Source organism: Neoarius graeffei, chromosome 28 (genome assembly GCF_027579695.1).
Source record: "Neoarius graeffei isolate fNeoGra1 chromosome 28, fNeoGra1.pri, whole genome shotgun sequence".
In the NCBI taxonomy this organism is placed as follows: domain Eukaryota; kingdom Metazoa; phylum Chordata; class Actinopteri; order Siluriformes; family Ariidae; genus Neoarius; species Neoarius graeffei.
In genome coordinates this window covers 38,129,116-38,149,194 of record NC_083596.1, presented here as the reverse complement: position 1 = coordinate 38,149,194, position 20,079 = coordinate 38,129,116, and the positions used below count along the sequence as shown (strand labels likewise).

The 20,079-nt window shown below is 40.4% G+C and overlaps 1 protein-coding gene across 9 annotated transcripts in view; it reads right to left on the bottom strand.

The window, feature by feature from the left end:
• Window positions 1–20,079, bottom strand: part of specc1 (sperm antigen with calponin homology and coiled-coil domains 1) — a 268,966-nt gene that overhangs the window by 204,264 nt on the left and 44,623 nt on the right. For 2 of the 9 annotated variants that reach the window (XM_060912646.1, XM_060912642.1), the window contains exon 1: window positions 14,407–14,531. The exons of 2 other annotated variants lie outside the window; for them this stretch is intronic. The gene's annotated coding sequence lies outside the window, so the exon portion shown is untranslated. Of the gene's footprint in view, window positions 1–2,984; window positions 3,070–3,570; window positions 3,725–14,406; window positions 14,532–20,079 lie in introns of those variants that run through there. 5 more of the 9 variants (XM_060912643.1, XM_060912641.1, XM_060912645.1 and 2 more) reach the window with 4 other exon arrangements.

Sequence of the window (20,079 nt, the reverse complement as noted above, 5' to 3'; positions counted from 1 at the left end):
TGAATAACACTGATTATCTCATTACATTGGCACGTGTCAAGGGGTGGGATACATTAGGCAGCAAGAGAACAGTCAGTTCCTGAAGTTGATGTGTTGGAAGCAGGAAAAATGGGCAAGTGTAAGGATCTGAGTGACTTTGCCAAGGGCCAAATTGTGATGGCTAGATGACTGGGTCTGAGTATCTCCAAAATGGTACATCTTGTGGGGTGTTCCCGGTATGTAGTGGTTAGTACCTACCAGAAGTGGTCCAAGGAAGGACAACCAGTGAACCGGTGACAGGGTCATGGGTGTCGAAGGCTCACTGATTCGCATGGGGCATGAAGGCTAGCCCATACATAGTCCAATCCCACAGAAGATCTACTGTAGCACAAACTGCTGAAAAGGTTAATGCTGACACCTTTCTGTTAAAGCCGGCGTTAACTAAGTCGATCAAAGGCTTGACTGCTGATACCACTAAACTTAGCATCAAGTTAAAGCTTACCAGCAGTGTTACCCACACCCAGCCCCGCGGCGTGACATAAATGACATCCTCGGCGATTTGCAACACATGAATGAACTGAATGGTGAAGATTTAGAAAACATAGCGAGTCAGTGGGTGGACACTGACAACGATACACCGGTAACCTCCATAATTTCCATAACAGATGGAGAAAATCAATCATCGCTCCCATTCGTGATCCTTTAACTTAGTCAATGAACTGTGATAGTGACTTGGAAGGAGAAATTCGTGATAAGGAGAACATGCCTAAAATTTCACATACTGTATAACATGAGTGTGACAAGTGGGTCCATTTCAGTATTATGAACTCTTCAGTACAACAAACTATTTGGACATCCCCAAAGGAGTTTGTTATAGCAAGGTTGCAGTGTAGTATCTTTTCCATGACTATGGGATACGTCTTCCAACGTGTGCCAAGTTTCCCAAAAGCACCACAGCACAAAAATCATCGTTAAATGGTAGAGCGAGCAGCACAATGAATGCTTTCTCTCCTCGTTAAGACACAGCGTTAAGAGGCTTTTGGGAAACTCGGCAATAGTTGTTAAAGAAATGAGAAACTACTCACTGCATCAGTTAGGGTTAAAAGGAATTATTGCCAGCTGAAACAAATTAATCACTGTGGTAATTATCCAATCAAAAGGTTCTTAACTATTTGCTTATTTGAATCCAAATGGTGACTTTTTTTGGCCAGGCAGCGTGCAAGTCTGATATTTATATGTAAAGTATTTCATCAGTACCAATGTTTCCCGCACATACGTCATAAATGGGTGGCATGCCCACGTATATTTACAGCCACCCAAGTGTTCTAAATTTAAATATTAACCAGTTACAAGAAAACAATGATATGAACACAGCACTGGGAGAAAGGGACAGAAAGGCGAAAAGTATATAGTAGAACCCAACCAATTAATAGATTGTTCATCAAAAAGGCCACAAAATTAAAAGCTGCTATCTGTAACTTTTGCCAATGGCACACCATTGAAATTTTGGCAGTAATGTAATCAGTTAAGTTCACATATATTATACTGGTTATGGCGTATGTATCAGGCGGCCGGTCTGGGTTAAAACAGTTGCTTTTGCAGGTCAGCCATTTTGTGCCAATATTCTCAAATCAAAATTCTCAAAACGGGGCTCCCGAGTAGCACAACAGAAAAGCATTCGCATTATCATCAAAAGATATCTTTTCAAGTTTATATCTGACGAGGTCACTGCAAAAATGACTATGCTCTCTAGATTGGAGGTCAATCCCAGCAACAATCATAGTGACACTAGCCAACCACAGGCCTCTGTGAGCTCACGTATGTGGAAGAGGGCAGACAGCATTTCCCCCGGAGTGTGTTACGCGTCCCTCTGAAACAACATTAGCAGCAATTTGAAAAAACACACATTTGAATGTCTCGGAGGAAATACGTGTTCGCCGTCACCCCCTCTGCTTGGGAGTGGTCATGTGATGGGTGAGAGCTGTATGTTAGGTGGAAATTTGCAGTACTGATATGTAAAGCACTCATGAACTTGGATAGCACATCCCTGTTTGAACACAATAGATATTTAAACTCTAATATAACATGTGGGCAGGTTCACACTCCTTTTTCACTCCTTATCAAGAATCAGACACCATTCAGACTCAAACACATACAGTGGCATGCAAAAATTTGGGCACCCTTGCTTAAAATGTCTGTGACTGTGAATAGTTAAGTGAGCAGAAGCTGAACTGATCACCAAAAGGCATAAAGTTAAATATGACATTTCTTTTCAGCATTTTATGCAAAGATGTATGGGGTTGTTTTTTTTCCTTTTGTACAATTTTCGAGTGAAATAAAGGAAAGGAACGCCATACTATGCAAAAGTTTGGGCGCACCAATAGATTTGAATTCTCGGGTAACTTTTACCAAGGTTCTAGGCCTTAATTAGCTTAGAGCTATGGCTTTTTCATGGCCATGATTAGGAAAGGTCAGGTGATGCAGATTTCAAAGCTGTATAAATTCTCTGACTCGTCAAACTTGTCTCTAAAGTCAACAGCCAAGGGCTCCTCTAAACAACTCCCTAGCATTCTGAAAAATAAAATAATTGATGCTCAAAAAGCAGGAGAAGGCTACAAGAAGATAGCAAAGTGTTTTCAGGTCACTGTTTCCTCAGTTCGTAATGTTATTAAGAAATGGCAGTTAACAGGAATGATGGCGGTCAAAGTGAAGTCTGGAAGATCAAGAAAACATTCTGAAGAAAAAAAAATGTTCGCTGAATTGCTAGAAAGGCAAATAGAAAACCCCTTTTATTAAAAAAAAGCAAACAAACAAACAAACAAAAAAAAAAACACCTCATCAAATCACTCAAGCTGCTCATTTAACAAATCTAGAGCTGTTTTGGCAGGGACGTTAACTCTCTTCCTGCACTGTAAATGGTCAAAAGGCTAGATAAAATTATCTAGTAGCTTTACCATATCTGATATAATTATACATACAAACTACTGTAAGTAATCAAGTCTTACCATGCAGGTACAGGTAATACAGAAGTTATGATATTTTTTAGTCATGTGTGCAGACGGCAATAATAAGAGCAATGCTTCATTGTTGTAGATAGGGTTATGTTTAATAACTAGCTGTCAACTTCCTGTTAGTGTTTTTATTTAAGGAAGAGACGGAGGAAGCAAGTCATGACTAATACCGCTCTGAGTTTCTAAGCCTGGTTTACAACACACATACACACACACACAAAAAAAAAAATACAATGGCTAAAATATCACATTGCTTCATCATATCCTCATTAGGACTACTTTGGGGAAAAACATTTGAAGTATAAGCCACTACATGCAAGAATAATAGTAAAATTATTCAGTGGAGTATAGAAACACAATTCCTGACAGCACCAAATGTTGAAGGGATTTCCAGACAGTGTTTAGATGATAATTAAAGGATGTGAAACTAAAGACAGGGAAGTTAGAAGAATAGGCTACCAAATGCAGAAATCGGCAAGTCCTTGACTTAAAACCCAGATTTACATGCCTGCACACTTAAATATATTCAAATTAGATAGTAGGTGTGTGCTTGACCAAATGGGAAAGCACTGAAACGTACTTACTGGAAGCTGTGACTGCTGTCTCCTCTCTGTGTAAATACTCAGACTTCAACTTGCCAGGCTAAGTTCACAGCAGACAGACAGTCTCATAACTCATAACACAGCCCACAGAGCCACGAGATACGGCTGCATGCCATGTCTACCTCCTCACCCTGAGTAGGATCCGGAAGCAGGCAGCGTGCAAGCAGAGAGTTTTACAGCGAGAGAGTGAAAGAGAGAGAGAGAGAGAGAGAGAGAGAGAGAGAGAGAGAGAAAGATTGCTGAGGCTGGGGAAGTTCCAGCTACTTTCAAACCGTTTCTTTATCAGTTAAAACAGGCAGCACAAGGCACTTAAAGAACAACAGTGGTGCCACCAGTCCGTATTATCCATTCTACCTAACTGCCTGGTGAGCAGTGTCACAGTCCAAACAACAACACTATGACACCTTACCAACCTTAATTAATTGTGGTTTCTTAACTATAGTGAGAGGCTTAGGTGCATACAATGCTAAACGGCAACCAATAGGTTATTTAGCGTGCATTCACATATGGGGTGTTCAAGGTATCGGAACTGAACCATGGCGCATATACGATGGTGCAGTTCAGCATGGTTCGTTTAGGCAGGTAAGAGCAATCGGACCAAAAATAACCTCGCTCAGATGGTCTGGGGCTGGTGGTACCGGTCCAGTTCCGATGGAACTCTAGTACGGTTTGACTTGAGTGAGAAAGTGAGTCGGTCCTGAATCAATCCAGCTACAAAAAGTGTATTTTGGGCTGTGAGAGACATTCTTGTATTAATGTGAGCTGCTGAATTGAGCCATGAGGTGCAAAATGAGCCAAAGGACAGAACTGAAGTGCTGGAAAAACGTGTTGTGTTCTAGAGATTTGGACTGAGGAAAATGAAAAGATAATAAATGGTGGATGTGAAAAACAAACTGGTTATTTCTATAATTCTCTCATTGCTTGGCCGGTTTTCATGATTTCCAATTGACAAAGGTTTGTTTCAACCAAAGATTTGTTTGTTTTTTGCTTCTTGTTTTGTTTAATTAAGCAAAGTCAGAAAATGAACCAAGCCAAGTCGCAAAGGAATCCATCCATCCATTATCTGTAGCCGCTTATCCTGTTCTACAGGGTCGCAGGCGAGCTGGAGCCTATCCCAGCTGGCTATGGGTGAGAAGCGGGGTACACCCTGGACAAGTCGCCAGGTCATCGCAGGGCTTCGCGAAGGAATCAAAAGCATCAAATTTTGCTCCGATTCAGAAACTGGAACAATATGCTTGAGAGTATCCTTACAGACGCAATCGACCTTACTTTGGTCTTTCAGATGACAAGAATCACCTTGAAGCATGTCACCATAACTTGGCTAGAGAGAGAGTTGGTTTGGTGAACTCTGAATGGCATGGTATAAGGATCTGTCCTGGGTGAGCCAATCACAAGTGGAAAGCACTAAACACACGTACTGGGATGCATGTGATCACATCTGCAGTGTGAACAACAGCTTGGACATTTTGCCTATGTTACAATAATTAAATCTCTCATCGAGGTCTCTTCTTGTATGCACTCTTCTGTTATTATCTGCTCTGTAAGCACCGTTTCTGTCAGCAGCCCTTTTTACACGGATAAACTGCGATACTGGCGTAAAGAAGGCACCTCAGTATTCCAGTTTTGGTTGTTGACACTAAACCAAATAAAGCCAGCATGAAGCTGCGCCAGAATGAAAAAAAAATAATCCTGCTGTGCCGGCTGTCCTTTTCACACAGACGTCAATTCTAGTTCTGCTACTACCAATCGTTCTGGCTCAGAGGCAGAACAGAACAGCACAGACCTCTGTTCCGCGTTTGGATGTTTTATACAGAATGCAAGGCATAATAAAAGGTGCAAGATTCCCACCTTGAACAGGCTGCGTAAAAGTGGCTAGTAACTTGGCCTACTCATTTTCATAGCGAATATTTATTGATGACTAAGTGTAAAAATGACACAATTACACTACTGTTCAAATGTTTGGGGTCACCCAGACAATTTTGTGTTTTCCATGAAAAGTCACACTTTTATTTACCACCATAAGTTGTAAAATGGGCGGCACGGTGGTGTAGTGGTTAGCGCTGTCGCCTCACAGCAAGAAGGTCCTGGGTTCGAGCCCTGGGGCCGGCGAGGGCCTTTCTGTGCGGAGTTTGCATGTTCTCCCCGTGTCCGCGTGGGTTTCCTCCGGGTGCTCCGGTTTCCCCCACAGTCCAAAGACATGCAGGTTAGGTTAACTGGTGACTCTAAATTGACCGTAGGTGTGAATGTGAGTGTGAATGGTTGTCTGTGTCTATGTGTCAGCCCTGTGATGACCTGGCGACTTGTCCAGGGTGTACCCCGCCTTTCGCCCATAGTCAGCTGGGATAGGCTCCAGCTTGCCTGCGACCCTGTAGAAGGATAAAGCGGCTAGAGATAATGAGATGAGATGAGAAGTTGTAAAATTAATAGAAAATATAGTCAAGACATTTTTCTGGCCATTTTGAGCATTTAATCGACCCCACAAATGTGATGCTCCAGAAACTCAATCTGCTCAAAGGAAGGTCAGTTTTATAGCTTCTCTAAAGAGCTAAACTGTTTTCAGCTGTGCTAACATGATTGTACAAGGGTTTTCTAATCATCCATTAGCCTTCTGAGGCAATGAGCAAACACATTGTACCATTAGAACACTGGAGTGAGAGTTGCTGGAAATGGGCCTCTATACACCTATGGAGATATTGCACCAAAAACCAGACATTTGCAGCTAGAATAGTCATTTACCACATTAGCAATGTATAGAGTGCATTTCTGATTAGTTTAAAGTGATCTTCATTGAAAAGAACAGTGCTTTTCTTTCAAAAATAAGGACATTTCAAAGTGACCCCAAACTTTTGAACGGTAGTATACCTTTGTGAAATCAGTAAACAAGGTGTGTTTTGAATACTACTTCATTAATAATGGTAAAGCATTGGGGCGTCACGGCTCAGGTGGATAAGGCGCCATACCATAAATCCGGGGACCCGGGTTCAATTCCGACCCGAGGTCATTTCCCGATCCCTCCCCGTCTCTCTCTCCCGCTCATTTCCTGTCTCTACACTGTCCTATCCAATAAAGGTGAAAAAAGCCCCCCCAAAAAATCTTTAAAAAAAAAAAAAAAAAATGGTAAAGCATTGTGCTTGAAACTCGTGTCTTTTGCACATGTTCCAGAAACACTAAATGTACAGCTACATACAATACAGGCAGACTCCTACTATATACTCGATATTTGATAATGGAGTTTAGTTTATAGCCTTGTGCACTGTGGTTAAGTTGGCTAAATGGTGTTTGGGGGAATTTTTTTTTTTCCCGCCACACTGAGAGCGTTCCTGCTGTGTACTGGCTAAATTTATGTATACAGCTTGCACTTTACTGTGGTATCTGTTTTCGTCTGTGTGGTTTGGGGTTTGAGTGACGCCTGAAAGTAAATGATGCATGAACGGCTGAGGAAAAAGTCACAGAGCAGGATGACAGGTTTTGTTTTTTGTTTTTTATATCAATGTGAGAGCCAGTTTAAGTAGGGAATACCATCTAACAGTTAAATATACACTTTGATTGTCACCATCACTAGAAATCTAGACATCGGGGTATTATTGGCAGATCAAGCAGCCCTTCTACTGACAAAATGATCATGAAATATCAGGTGTGACTGGTTAGGAAATACACCACAGCTGTCCACTTCTCACCTGAGACAGATGTTAATACTAAATCTGAATCTGACAGACAGTAATATCACTCCAAAGACTGATCATGACATCCCAACTCCGAATGTCTACTTAGAAAACTTGCTTAACACTGCTTAAAATTTTAGATCCGTGAGAAGCCGGATTATGTTTTGGAAAAACGAAATAAGAGGCTTGTTCTTACTTCATCCCACCTGACAGAGCTTAGGGGTGTGTACTTATTTAAAAAAAAAAAAACGAACATGGCACAAAAGGTAACGGAGCAAGTTTTCCAGTACTTGTATTCAATGCAATATCTTGGCCAATGTCAATAATATATAAAAGGATAGGAGGAAGAGAGGGGATGGGAACAGAAAGCAGCCCAGTTTTTGAATTCAGAGTCCGTGGCTAAAAGCAAACAGGGAACTTGGACTCGGTGCCTATTTCTCCTGCCCTGGTTAATGAGTGAGAAATCTGAAGAGAGCTTTATGAGCCACATCCTGTTTAACACCTCACACAATTTCAAACATGATACACGTTGTACTTTCTGCGCATGTCTGCTTACTCAGAGTGAAAACGGGGACACTGCAACCTCTCATGGCACTCTAATAAGGAGTATAATAAAATGGAAAGGGCATTAAACTAATTAGAGCATCACTCATTAGAAGAATGACACCAGCCTTTAATTGCAAGACGGGCTTTAAAGGAGTTACTGTCTACAGACTGTAATGGTGTCTTTAATTAGGTTTTTATTTAGCTCTGCCACATGTGCATCCACAGATGGATGAGAACAGCTGTGCTTCTGCACTCGATATAGAGTAGTTCGTTTGAAACGTCAGCTCTCTGCTGTGGCAGCACGGAGTACGCAGCTCTGAATCTCACAATCTGAACGAACAGAAGCGAGCAAAGCAGCTTCGATAATGCAGAGCTGCGTAGTAGGCACAAGGCCAGCCCAATGCAGTCGCTCTGACACAGCCACCTGTTGTGTGATGGAAATACAACATAGCACGAGTAGGTTGAGGACTGTGGGCTGGTGGCTCAGTGTGCTAACAAAGTTGACCATTTCTTGTTTCTATTTCCCTGCTACAAGTATGAAATAAACTGGTAGACATTTTCAAGTGGGTGGTTATGTCTTGCCTTGACTGGATTGTAGAAAATGACTGTGGTCTTGTTTTTCATAAACATACTAGTCAGAGACCACCATCAACACTGGCAGATTCTACCATAACAGAGGTCAGTTAAGTCCCATCTCCTTAAATTGCTGAATTGATTATTTTGATCATTCTATTAAGTTTTTCTAGTAGCATTTGGGGTCTTGGACATTCACAGTACATTTTAGGACAGTAGTCCTGGTAACTAACTAATAAAAGCCTGACATGACAGACATGCTAAATGACAATAGAAGCACATCGGTTTCTATCATCAAAATCTGACAGACAAACTAACGTCTACCATCATATTCTGACAGACACTCTAGATGACAATAGCAACAAAACTGTTTCTTACATTATTAATCTGACAAATTTAGTAATAATATTAAATACCTCATCACTAGAACCAAATAATAAAATAAAATATTGAAATAAAAAAGATAAAATTTATTTTCAAAATTGAAATATCAACAATAATTGTCAGAACTTTCGCGGGGAAATAACACATTGAAATGGCCTGTCGGCTGAAAGGGTCGCAAGTGGCTCTGATTTATCTCAACTTACGATAGTTTTCCTCCAGAAAATTTTAAATATGAATGCACAAATATATTCTCAATGTTTCTATCGTCAAAAATTTCTATCGTCAGGATAGCTGACTGAAAATCTTACCTTGATTTATTTGATGAAATCTAGCTGTCAGAACTCCAAGTCTTGCCCGGAAGTAAATGTCTGCTGTCACAAAAATCATGCGCAGTAGAATTTCCTCTTTGCGTCAGTCAACATGTGCGTGGCGAGGGCTTGAATTTTGCTATCGTCAGGTGCATTTGACTGACAGACTGACGATAGCATTTTTTAAAAATAACTGTGGGCTTCTCTCGTGAACGAAATAGTTTTTTCGCTGTTAATCTATTTCAACTCTATCTGTTGACACCCAAAAATGATAAAGCCTGCTTCCACACGATAACTACCAAAGATCCATAATGGCCGAGTCTATCGTCAGGTCATCCGACAGAAATTCACTGACGACAGCAACAGGGATAATGAAAGGGATTTTTAAAATCGGAGTTATGTCTGTCGGATTTGTCAAAGAAATAGAACTTTATTCTTTAAAAATCTTTTATTGATATACTCAGTGTATTTTTAAATGACGTGCTGTTTTAGAAGACCAAATACCATATTTTCAATCTTGAAAATATTACCTCACTGAAAAAAGGACAAGAAAAATTTCTTATTTTGTGGACAAGTGGTTAATGGATCCAGTTACAGTAGAATCTGCCCACTGAGAGAATATCGTTTGTTCCACTACTATCTTTAACTCGAGTCAGACATCAAAGCTGAGATGTAAACGATGGCACTACTATTCAGCACTACGATTCCAGAGTGGAAGAATGACTCTCTATTCTCTGTGACGTATGCCACATTATTCCTGAAAGAGCTGTTTGAGTCCTGGCAGCCTACAGACAGCGGAATCCTACTGCGATTTATTCCATGAAAGAAAACACACAAACGCAAATACAACAAGACCAATGACTGATTTCACACAATGGTCTTAAGCCACAGTGTGTTGTGTTATTTTGGTCCATAGAGTGGATATTCTCTATATAAATAAAACTGAATAAACCGGACTAGTCCTCTGCAAATCTATTCAGATTCTTTATCTACTTTCCAGCCATGTGTCTTGGCTCAAAAATAGCTACCTCCCTCATGACAAATGAAGAATTGAATATTTTTCTGCAGTCATGCACAGCCAACACATCGTCGAAAGACTTTTTAGGACCTCGCTGTTGGAGTTTGCATCTGTCACTCTTTTCCACGAACAGCTGTGGCTCGAAGCTGAGAGGGGGACGATGGCACCTACCCAGGAAAAAAGCCATCAGAACGGCGGAGGAAGGTCCCGTTACTGAAGCACACGAGTTTGTCATCAGATCATATTAAATTTCAAACTTGAATAAGAGTAGTGTTCTGCTGTAATCTTTCTCAAACCAATATTCCACAGAGGACGTTTTACGGTGCGAGGTTTAGCTACCATTACCACAAAACCACTAGGCTTGGTGTCAAAAACAATACTTTTTAGCATAACTGTAATATAGATCTATACACACACACACACACACACCTGAACTTATTCTCAAAACTAATTAAACACTGGCAAAACTGATGCGGGAGGCAACTGGAAGCGACAGCACCTCTGCAAAAGTAACAAGATCAGTGTGAACCCTGGACAGATTTATTTAAATTAGATAATGACGAGAATTAACCATGGGAGCGCACGAACGCTGCGTCTGCGACTAAGTAAACGCTACACCACGTCAGCAAGGCTTCAGCATCTGCATTCCACCTGGGCTTGCTCAGTGTGCATGTCAATTTTCTGGTGGGTAAAGTGCCAAGTCATGAAGGCTGGAGTCATAAAGCTGAAACAGGATGTCTTGAGCTCCCACCCCTTTCTCCCTTGTGGTTACGACTTTTCCAGCATCTCCTCTGATCTTGTGTAAAATGTGAAAGTAACGGAAGCTAGCGTGGGCTCACACTAAGCACCCAAGACACACAGTAAGTACACTATGAGACAGCTTATCGCTGCATAGTGCACGGTTAAAATCTTAACATGAATCATCTTGCAGTGTAAACGTTAACTTTTAAGATATTTAAATGTATGAATTTAATGTATTTGATCCTGAGCTGGCATTTTTAACCCATACTTTAACCAAAAAAAAAATCACAATCTTGATGATATCTTCAATACTACATGTCAGTAATACATTTACACATGGACAAACCACTAGCATATGATGTGGACTTTCTTGAAGTTTTCACAGCATTTCACAGCAATCACCAAATGGAACAGGTGAAAACAGCAGCACGTTCAGGGCGGCACGGTGGTGTAGTGGTTAGCACAGTTGCCTCACAGCAAGAAGATTCTGGGTTCGAACCTAGTGACCGGCGAGGGCCTTTCTGTGTGGAGTTTGCATGTTCTCCCTGTGTCTGTGTGGGTTCCTCCGGGTGCTCCGGTTTCCCCCAAAGACATGTAGTTAGGTTGACGTAGGGCGGCCTTGGGCCGAGGTGCCCTTGAGCAAGGTACCGAACCCCTGACTGCTCCCTGGGCGCTCTGGTGTGGCTGCGCACTGCTCTGAGTGTGTGTTAGCGTGTGTTCACTGCTTCAGACGGGTTAAATGCAGAGGATGAATTTCACCGTGCTTGAAGTGTGCATGTGACAACTAAAGGTTTCTTCTTCACGTCTCAAGTAGGTTACCTACATATGAATGTATTTTTCTTCCTCGGTGATATTCCTCTAATATCATAACTATAATCACAGTTTTACAAAATGCAAAGCTACCAGAAGCACCACAGAAGGACACACCCAAGAAGCGTATGCCAAATGGGTTATCACAGGAGCACAAGCGCTGCCCAAAATGCCAGACAACCTAAGAAGCTTCCTCTCAAATGGGAAACACAGCACTCCTCTGCAACTTCAAAGAGGACTAGTTAAAATAGTCACTGTGACTGCATGTTGTTCTACCACTTTGTTGTTTACACCAAAAAACACGGTCGAGATAGAGACACTGCAGCAAACTTACACAAGGATTTTATACGATTAATTCAGTGTCGAGAGAAAAGAAATTTTTTGCATTCAAATATTTAAAACCGGTAGCCTAATGTTTGCTCTGGGTGCTACCGGTAGGTGTTAATACACACATTGTTCCAGAGAGTCATCCAGGCTGACTGTGATTTGCACACCAAGTATGCATTCCATTTCCTGCGCACATTCCTGTCTCCGAAGTCTACTCCAACCAAAATACAGCCACCACAGGCCAGTACCACAGGACTAACGATAGAGCTTTAATCAACTTAACGGCTTCATTGGCCAGAAACTTTTCCTGCTTCCTGGACACAGAGTGAACAAGCATGAATGAAATGCAGCTTCTGCACCAGCAACAGCTTCTGCATCTAGTAACAAGACAAGCGACCTTTTAGCACCACCCAATACAGACTAAAATTCAGTGCTAGAAAATGACCCAGAAACCCAAGCACAAAAACTCACAGGATGTTAGCGACACCGAAAAGGCAATGCATCTGCCAGCCACTAGCAACGGTTTATCAATTTAATATATGGGACTGAAACTTAAATTGATAATCAGTGTTGTAGTCAAGTCACTAACCCTCGAGTCGGAGTCCAGTCTCGAGTCCCCAGTGTTCAAGTCCATTACTGATCCGAGTTGAGTCCAAGACTCCAACGGCACCATTTGACGGTGGCTGTTTCAGCGCCATTAACATTAGTTTGTTCCTGAACAGGTGAATGTGCTTCTCTTTATCAGGGAGTGTGAAGTATTCTGTCAGAGATGGTTGGGAGATGGATGCAAGTGCAGAAGGTGTGTTTATTAATACAGGTGACAACACAAACAATCCAGAACGGCAGGCAAAATCATAAAACAGTGAAACGGGCAATAGGTCGAGTGCGGCACAAACAGACTAACGTAGACTCGGCAGAATCAAAGACGAGAAACAGGAAATCAGGAAACCAAACAGGGAAATAAGGCTCGGTAATGTGTCAGCAACGTAACTCAATACTTTGCAAAGTAAGTGCGTTTTCACAGTTTTTATATTGGCACGCTGATTGTGCCTTAATCCTGTACAGGTGCGAGTCTTTTACGGCAAGCGTGCATGCAAGAGTCCGCTTGGCACACGTGCTGTCCGGAGTGCGCCCGAGAGTCTATCTGATGCACGCGCCAAGGAGCGCAGGTGTGACACTCGTGCACAAAATCTCATCTCATTATCTGTAGCCGCTTTATCCTGTTCTACAGGGTCGCAGGCAAGCTGGAGCCTATCCCAGCTGACTACGGGCGAAAGGCGGGGTACACCCTGGACAAGTCGCCAGGTCATCACAGGGCTGACACATAGACACAGACAACCATTCACACTCATATTCACACCTACGGTCAATTTAGAGTCACCAGTTAACCTAACCTGCATGTCTTTGGACTGTGGGGGAAACCGGAGCACCCGGAGGAAACCCACGCAGACACGGGGAGAACATGCAAACTCCGCACAGAAAGGCCCTTGCTGGCCACGGGGCTCGAACCTGGACCTTCTTGCTGTGAGGCGACAGCGCTAACCACTACACCACCGTGCCGCCCCCGTGCACAAAATTAGTATAAAATTAATGTAGATATAAATATCTTAAGCCAAATTATTATGGCATGTTACAAAAAATAAAGAAAAAATCCGAGTCTGTGTCTCCATTTTCCAAGTCCTAATGCAGTCAATGCACGAGTCCGAGTCATCAGTGCTCAAGTCCAAGTCGAGTCACGAGTCCTGGACTCGAGTACTACAAGCCTGGTGCCAATAATAGATCAGCAACATGGGACTGCATTATTTTAAAAAGAAGGGTGCTAATGAAGTAACGCAGTTATTACCAGAGTATCTCTGGAATTTTAGTCCTGTCCAAATCCTAATGTGAGTCATTTTGTGATGCACACATCTGGAAAGATTACACCATATCTTACCTACTATATAATTACCAGTAGAAATAACCCCAGCTAGTACACATCCTATCCAAGTTTGCATGTTGATAAAGAATTCAGTATATGCCCTGGGAAAAGAGTCTGGAGATACTCTCGGAAGCTGACTTTCAACAAAATACAGACAATGTTCAAAACGACTTGGCCATAACAGTCACACTCCTGAGAGCTTTATCATTATCCTAGCACATTTATACCTTACATCCATGTGGGTTACTAATAAAGGTGAGAGAAATGACCCTGCATATGTGCTTGATTAAATGTAGATCATTACAATCAGAGATATATACTGTATTCACTTATATATATATATATATATATATATATATATATATATATATATATATATATATAGCCAAAAAAACAAGGGACACGACACCCTTACATTATGCCTATAATAGGACAACCAAACTTTAACACGACACTCAACACGACAGAATACAATGGTTTTGCGCCTTTAAATATCCCAAAGAAGTAAGAAGAAAGAAATCGTCTACCTCTGGCTGAACTTCCGTGAAGCTCCACAACAAATTATCCGAAATGTGCGAATGCTCTCTGATCCACGATCAGCAAAGAGTGTGAAGCAGACATGTGGTTTCTATATCTCTCAGTCTCTCTCGGTCTTTCTGCATGAAAGAAGAATGCTCAAATTGCAACACATCCTCTCTCTGCAGTCCTTATCTCTGCAATTAGTAACAGCATTCAAGGGAAGGATGTGCAGAGTTCTCCTGGGCACTGGGGTACTGATCTGCCCTGTTACTCTCAAACTTAGAGAGAGAGAGAGAGAGAGAGAGAGAGAGAGAGAGAGAACAGCACTCCAAAAGAAAATAGGTCACAATTTTTGCCTCGAATGATTATGCCTATCTTATGTTAAATCAAACTGAACATTGGATTAAGACTGAAAACTTAAATATAACAGTAAATTCCACACTAAAAAAACAAACAAACAAACAAAAAACGCTGTACCCGAGTCTGTTTTAGTCTAATCTGTTACTCTATACAGCCAACAGCAGATCAGATTGCAGAGGACCTGCTGATCAGCAAAACCATGAGCATGGCCTTAATGCTAAACATCAAGATGCAGGAGTCGGGAGTGTAGTTTAGTACACATTGTTATAGCTACAATATCCCTGATGCTGTCTACAGAACGAATCGTGGAAAAGGTGCAAGTGTAGTGTTGGACATAACGTCATATTCTGTTTTAAAATAGCAACCGCCTCATGGAGCTGGCTTGTAACTAACTAACTGACTCACATACGCAGAGCCTCAGGGAAAGTCCCTGCACTCAGCCTGCAGTCTGGTGCATGCAGAGCCCTGTGAGATTATAGCCGAGCAACACTTTCCCCTTCAATCAGAGGTGACCAGGTCATTCTACAGGACACGTGCAGAATGAGTGTGGCAGGCTGCTGATGTACGGGCACTGCTGCTTGATGAAGCAGTCACAGTAAGAGCCAACTGGCTGACAGGCTGTTCACGAGACGTTTACTGGACAGACGTATTCAACTTCGTCTATTCTTAATGTTTCACTTTGACTACAAAATATTGCTGAAAAGCAAAACAACTTCCATATTTCAACAAGGACATCTCATCGAGAAATATTCAGGCCAGTCAGGCCACCGTTCAGACCAGACGCCCAGCCAGGCTGAATAAAGTGCTTCACATCAATCATACTATTGATCCTTGTTCAATTTATATCTGGGTCATTCCATGCCAAATCAAAAAAATATCTGACAAATTTTTGCTTGACCATCTTAGATTTCAATGAAATTTGGAGGGCTCAGAGATGCTGTTAAAAGAAGTTAATCCCCAAAATTTGAGCTTCCTATCTCCAACGGTTTCAGAGATACAGGCATTTGAATTTTTCGAATTTTTTTTGCATTTTGCTCAAAACATACATATTTCAAAGTGTAATATAATCTTTATTATGCAAGATAGAAACCTAAAATTTTGCACAGAGAGACTCAATGTCTTGTACTACAAGCTTCAACTTAGAATTTCAATAGTCATTGTATATTAGATGGTGATTTTAACAAGGAAATTAAAAAGACAAATTTGCATTTTTTGCATTTTTAATTCATTCTGGAAGCTTGCCTGTGGCAGTAATGCTTAAACTAAGAATGTTATTCAAATCTACACAGAAATATCTACCAATTTCAGTTTTACCAAGTCTCCACTATTCCTGGTTTGTCTGTAATAGGGTTTTGAAATTCGCCGATTTCTAAAACATGCCATTTTCAGTAGCAAGAAATCCAATGTGGGATAGCAGTTAGGAACTTGTAATTTTTTTTCAGTAATCTCCTAGACCCATATTTTATATTTCCAAGTTTTTGTTCTGTGTCTCTCAAATATTTCTGAGCTACAGGTGTTTAAAAAATCAATTTTTTCCAAATTCGAATTTTTGATATTATTTCCATTTTATTGATGATTAAGGACTGATAAATACAACTAAATGATTTGTATAGATATGGAAACATTTTACTTGTGTTCATGTCATAGAAATATGGTTTTAAAAATATTATCATTTTGAAATAAGCTAAATAATATATGAACATTTCACATTTTTCAGTATATATATATATATATATATATATATATATATATATATATATATATATACACACTGGAGATCAAAATTAGAGAACAACTTATAAAAACTTGAATAATTTTGAAATAATACCATCTTCACTGCTCAACAGTTAAATGACATTTTATTGTGTCCATATCATGGTTCAACAACATTTTTTTCACAAAATGACTAAAGGCATTTCACAAAAAAAAATATTTTTCAGAAAACGCACTGATCAAAATTAGAGAACACACTGATCAAAATTAGAGAACACACTGATCAAAATTAGAGAACAACAATCTGGAACAAAAATCTGAAGGTTACAACAGTCAGCAATTAGTAAGAAGTGTACAGGCCTCTGCTGTGAATGACTTCAGCACATCTGCGGCCACAGGATAGCACTAGTCTCTCACACTGCTCTGGTGTGATTTTGGTCCATTCTTCTTCCAGCCTCCTCCACAGTTCGGTGATTGTAGAGGGTTTCTTGACCATAACTTTGTCACCAAGGATTTTCCAGAGGTTCTCTATTGGGTTGAGATCAGGACTCTGGGCAGGCCATGCCATTAATTCAATGTTTTCACCTTCAAGGAAATTCTTTACCCGTTTTGCTGTGTGACATGGAGCATTGTCCTGCATAAAGACTGCAGGCTGATTGGGCGATGAACGCAAGTAAGGAACCATGTGCTGTTGAAGAAGGTTCTGATACACATTTGCATTCACTCGGCCATGTAGCTGTACAAGAGGCCCAACTCCCGCAGCAGAAAACATGCCCCAAACCATGACACTTCCTCCTCCACCTTTCACTGACTTCTTTACACACTTTGGGTTTAGTCTTTCTCCAATGTGTCGCCGAACATAATGCTTCCCATCAGACCCAAATAAATTAAATTTGCTTTCATCACTGAAGTGAACCCTGGACCAGTTCTCCTCTGTCCACACAACATGCTCCTCAGCAAAGCTCAGTCTAGCTTTTTGATTTTTTTTTTGCTAATGAGAGGTTTGGTCACTGCAGTGTGGGCCTTCAGTCCAAATGCTCTTAAACGGCGAGCCACTGTATGGCGAGACAGATCCTTACCATGTTCAGCACTGAACTGGCGAGCAATTCCACCTGCAGTATGGAAACGATTACCCATTGACATCCTTCGCAGTGACCTGTCCTCTCTTGCATTTGTCTTCCGTGGACGACCAGCCTTCTTGGGCGACTTGAATGAGTTTGTAGTTTTGTAAAGATTCAATATTCTTGAAATCACAGATTTGGAACGATCAACTTGTCTTGCTATGGCTGATAGGGTCATCCCTTTGGTTTTCATCTGGACAACCTGCTGCCGGAGGCTTTCAGTCACTTTAGAACGACCCACCATCTTGCAAAGTCAATGAAACTGGCAGTTAGAATGCCACTTAAATAGGGGTTGACTGATAATCAAGGAAATTAGCACCATGTGCTAGATTAGCACCATTAAGTGGGAGGCACCTGAAAGTGTTCTCTAATTTTGATCAGTGCATTTTTTGCAAAATGCAGGTTTTTTGTTGAAATGCGTTATCCATTTTGTGAAAGTGTTGTTGTAGCATGGTATAGACACAACAAAATGTCCTTAAACTGTTGAGCAGTGAAGATGGTATTATTTCAAAATTATTCAAGTTTTTATAAGTTGTTCTCTAATTTTGATCTCCAGTGTGTGTATATATATATATATATATATATATATATATATATATATATATATATATATAAACTAAAGAAGTCAGTCATTTTTCATATAAATCACTTAACTTACAATTTCTGTTGTATCTTAGTTTATGGCAGTCAGAATCTTTCTTTAGTCCAATTCCTATAGAACAGGGAGGAAGTTCAGCCATTTCTAGATGTCTAAGAACAAACTCATTTATACTGATCTCAAATTGAAAGCAACTACAATTAAATTCCCTAGTCAACTATTCAAAATATCCAATCCTTGCAAAGAAACACATTCAGTTAATAACATTGGTAAATTTTCTCAGTGCTCTGTATTACAATGTATTTAATATAATCCAAGCAATATAATGTTATCTGAACAAGTATGCAGTTTACAGACTCTAAAACTATAAGATATGAGCCACCTGTTCTGGTATCAAAGGTCACCTATTGTGCTGTGTTGATATTGATGAGGCTGGCTGTTGACTGGTACACAATAGCTGGTCATTGATTGCTAATGTTACACAGTCTTAGATTAAAATCAATTTACAAATAATTAATACTGAGCATTAATTGAATTTTTATTTAAAATTGAGGAAGAAACATGTCTCCTAACCTACTTGAGCCTTATTGAAGCATTTATTAACCCTCAAATATCAGTTATATGAAAATATATCAAAAATTCGAATTTGGTGAAAATGGATTTTTTTTAAACCCCTGTAGTTTAAAAATACTTGAGAGACACAGAACAAAAACTTGGAAATATAAAATATGGGTCTTGGGGATTACTGAAAAAAATTTACAACTGCTATCCCACATTGGATTTCTTGCTACTGAAAATGGCATGTTTTAGAAATCGGCGAATTTCAAAACCCTATTACAGACAAACTAGGAATAGTGGAGACTTGGTAAAACTGAAATTGGTAGATATTTCTGTGTAGATTTGAATAACATTCTTAGTTTAAGCATTACTGCCACAGGCAAGCTTCCAGAATGAGTTAAAAATGCAAAAAATGCAAATTTGTCTTTTTAATTTCCTTGTTAAAATCACCATCTAATATACAATGACCGTTGGAATTCTAAGTTGAAGCTTGTAGTACAAGACATTGAGTCTCTCTGTGCAAAATTTTAGGTTTCTATCTTGCATAATAAAGATTATATTGCACTTTGAAATATGTATGTTTTGAGCAAAAAACAAAAAAAATCGAAAAATTCAAATGCCTGTATCTCTGAAACTATTGGTGATAGGAAGCTCAAGTTTTGGGGATTAACTTCTTTTAATAGTATCTCTGAGCCCTCCAAATTTCATTGAAATCTGAGATGGTCGAGCATAACCTCTTGTTGATTTGGCATGGAATGACCCATCTCTATCAATCAGCACTATATATTATTTATTCACATACACCCATCAGCCATAACATTAAACCACTGACAGGTGAAGTGAATAACATTGATTTTCTCATTACAGTGGCACCTGTCAAGGGGTGGGATATATTAGGCAGCAAGAGAACAGTCAGTTCTTGAAGTTGATGTGTTGGAAGCAGGAAAAAAATGGATGAGCGTAAGGATCTGAGCGGCTCTGACAAGGGCCAAACTGTGATGGCTAGATGACTGGGTCTGAGTATCTCGAAGGCCAATCACACAAAGAGCTACTGTAGCACAAACTGCTGAAAAAGTCAATACTGACACCTTTCTGTTTTAGCCAGCATTAACTTTTTCAGCAGTTTGTGCTACAGTAGCTCTTCCGTGGAATTGGACCATATGGGCTAGCCTTCATGCCCCCTGCGAATCAGCGTGCGTTCGACACCCATGACCCTGTCACCAGGTCACCTGTTGTCCTTCCTTGGACCACTTTTGGTAGGTACAGTACTAACCACTGCATACGTACCAGGAACACCCTTGGCAAAGTCACTCAGATCCTTACACTTGCCC